This window comes from Nerophis lumbriciformis, linkage group LG26 (assembly GCF_033978685.3).
Source record: "Nerophis lumbriciformis linkage group LG26, RoL_Nlum_v2.1, whole genome shotgun sequence".
Lineage (NCBI taxonomy): Eukaryota > Metazoa > Chordata > Actinopteri > Syngnathiformes > Syngnathidae > Nerophis > Nerophis lumbriciformis.
Window position 1 is genome coordinate 29,375,001 of NC_084573.2, and position 3,491 is coordinate 29,378,491.

The 3,491-nt window shown below is 36.2% G+C and overlaps 1 long non-coding RNA gene across 1 annotated transcript in view; it reads right to left on the reverse strand.

Moving 5' to 3' along the window:
• Positions 1 to 3,029, reverse strand: part of LOC133623724 (uncharacterized) — a 59,122-nt gene extending 56,093 nt beyond the window's left edge. Inside the window, exon 1 of the long non-coding RNA XR_009817928.1 lies at positions 2,950 to 3,029. This is a non-coding gene — a long non-coding RNA (uncharacterized lncRNA). The remainder of the gene's footprint in view (positions 1 to 2,949) is intronic.
• Between the last annotated feature and the right edge of the window lie 462 nt (positions 3,030 to 3,491).

Genomic DNA, 3,491 nt, shown 5'->3' on the forward strand with positions numbered 1-3,491 from the left:
ATCATTATGCCTCGCTTGTAGGTATATTTGTTAATTTCCTTTACTAATGCCCTCTATGTATTTAGTTTACATTTGCATGTCTCATGACACATTCTCTGTCTGTAATATTGGCTGCATTTTTGATAGTTGTTTGTGTGCCATGTTGTTCCAGACCACAGCAAACGTTACCCAGCTTGCAAAGATTGTAATAAATCCATTAAAGTTAAAGTAAAGTACCAATGATTGTCACACACACACTAGGTGTGGCAAAATTATTCTCTGCATTTGACCCATCACCCTTGATCACCCCCTGGGAGGTGAGGGGAGCAGTGAGCAGTAGCGGTGGCCACGCCCGGGAATCATTTTTGGTGATTTAACCCCCAATTCCAACCCATGATGCTGAGTGCCAAGCAGGGAGGTAAAGGGTCCCATTTTTATAGTCTTTGGTATGACTCGGCCGGGGTTTGAACTCACGACCTACCGATCTCAGAGCGGACACTCTAACCACAAGGCCACTGAGTAGAAGAAGACGGCCTGCCCGTTTCCTTTAACTTGGACACACACACATTCCCGGGCGTGGCCACCACTGCTGCTCACTGCTCCCCTCACCTCCCAGGGGGTGATCAAGGGTGATGGGTCAAATGCAGAGAATAATTTTGCCACACCTAGTGTGTGAGACCATAATGGGTACTTTAACTTAACATCTATACCTTTGACCATTCTAAGACAGTAATTTGCAGGAGTTATCTTACCCTCAGATGTTTTCCAATGTTGAAAAAATGTGTAGAATAAATATTACGTTTCAATATTTTTGTCAACAAAGATTTGCATCAGCCCGTGACACAGTCATTTTGATAGTAGGCTAATATAAACATTTACATCATGTGTTGCCTTCATTGTAACACTTACATAAAGCATTTAATTTTTTGCGGCTCCACACATATATTTTTAAATTTTTTTTGGTCCAATATGGCTCTTTCAACATTTTGGGGTGGCAACACTTTCACTAGTGGTACCCAGGTTCCATCTCGTGGTACACCAAATAATCACTTGATTAGAGTAAAGTGCTTTATTTTCCTACATTCAAACACAGTGTTACTCTTCAAACTGTGTGCAATGTTACAGTGGCCAAAAATATTAAATGTACTACATACTTGGAAATTACAGAAGAAATGACCAATGCTATAGATAATAAAAAATGTGCGGCAGCAGTTTTTATGGATCTAACTAAAGCATTTGACACAATTAATCACAATATTTTAATCAAAAAACTAGAACGATATGGCATCAGAGGGTTAGTCTTAAACTGGATAAGAAGTTATCTAATGAACAGGAAACAATACGTGAAGCTAGGCGAACACACCTCTACAACGCTAAATATATCCTGTGGTGTACCTCAGGGATCAATACTAGGACCTAAATTATTCAATCTATATATAAATGACATTTGTAAAGTTACAAAGGATTTAAAGTTAGTATTATTTGCGGATGATACAACAGCGTTTTGTTCAGGAGAGAACACACAGAAGATACTACAAATAATAACAGAAGAAATTAACAAATTAAAAAGATGGTTTGACAAAAACAGACTATCGTTGAATCTCAGTAAAACTAAAATAATGCTATTTGGTTACAGTAGAAGAGAAAGTCAAATACAAATAGACGGAATAGAAATTGAAAGAGTAAATGAAACCAAATTTCTAGGTATAATGATTGATGATAAATTGAACTGGAAATCTCACGTAAAAAATATACAACATAAAGTAGCAAGAAACACGTCAATAATGAATAAAGCAAAACATGTTCTAGACAAAAAAATCACTTCATATTCTCTACTGCTCACTAGTGTTACCATATCTGAGTTGCTGTGTAGAAATATGGGGAAATAATTACAAAAGTACACTTCATTCATTAACGGTGTTACAAAAAAGATCAGTTAGAAAAATACATAATGTTGGATATAGAGAACACACAAATCCTTTATTTATTGAATCAAAGATACTGAAATTCTACGACATAGTGAATTTGCAAACAGCTAAAATTATACACAAAGCAAACTGTAACCTGCTACCCAAGAATATACAACAATTCTTCTCAAAAAAAGAGGAGAAATATAATCTTAGAGAGAAATGTAATTTAAAACATTTGTATGCACGTACAACACTTAAGACCTTCAGTATATCAGTATGTGGAATTAAATTATGGAATGGATTAAGCAAAGCAATCAAACAATGTACTAATATGATCCACTTCAAGAAACTCTTCAAACTTAAAGTGTTTACAAAGTACAAAGAAGAAGAACCATGATAAACATTCTCAATTTATTTAACTCATCCATTCTTTCATTCTTTCACTCACAAAATAATCTTACTTATCTCAACATATGAAATGTAACTTACTTCACCAATTATTATTTATTTACTTATTTTATTGTGATTACTTATGGGGTATATTGTGAATAAATTGAGAACAGGAAGTGAACAAAAGTTTTAGCAACTGTTATGTAAAAGAAAAGGGGTAGGATTAAATAAGCTCTGCTTCTTCCTACTCCTTTTCGAACATGTTGAAAAGAGAAACTGGAGATTGTGATGTATCATGTTGTATGCTTGCATGTTCCAAATAAACTCAAACTCAATACTTGTCTTTAATGCATTCTTAGACATACTACGCTACTGTATTTTAATGTTGGTCATTGTGGTGGTACTTGGAGAGCCAAGTCTCTACTGTGATGGAACTTGGTGAAAAAAGTTTGAGAACCTGTAGTTTATATCGCTACAAAAAGCACCTTTTAAATTTTAACTGTGTCAGCAGCATCAAGAGTTTTTATTTTCATTATATAAATAAAATGTTTTGTTGGCTCACAGCTAAAAGGCACGCAATAAAGTAAAATGAAATAGCACATGATAAAATAAAAGGAATAATTTGCACGCACATTGGGATTAGAGATGGGTACTGAGTTCAGGACTTTACCTGATACAAGAGGAGAGGATGACCATCCATTTCCTTCCGCTTAGGATAGACTTAATTTATCACACAATGGGGAAATGATGTGGCTGCAGTGCAAATACAAAAAAAGTCAACAAAGACAACGTAACATATGAAAACAAGAGAAACATGAAAGAAAACAAAGGACATAAAAGACTTTAAACGAGCATAGAACTGATGCAACGAGCTGCAAGTTCAGTGGTGCATTTCTACATACAGCTACAAAAGTAAAACACAGCGAAAAACAAAACAATGAGCAATAAATAACAAAATTGCGCACATATCGCAGACCTATCAAAGCAACCAAGAGAGCTTGGACTCTGTCCAAGGCTGCCCACGAGCTCTGGGCCCATGAGTCCGGAAAAACCGAAGAGTCCACTTCCAGCCAGGGAGCCGCGGATTCCGTCCATTCCGACGCCAGCTCCACAGCCTCTTTTGCCGAGTTGTGTCAGCCCGTCTTAGAGACCACTCTGTGTGATCAGAAACACAATAAAAGTGTCCAAAGGTCAATAGTTACTTTACAAATG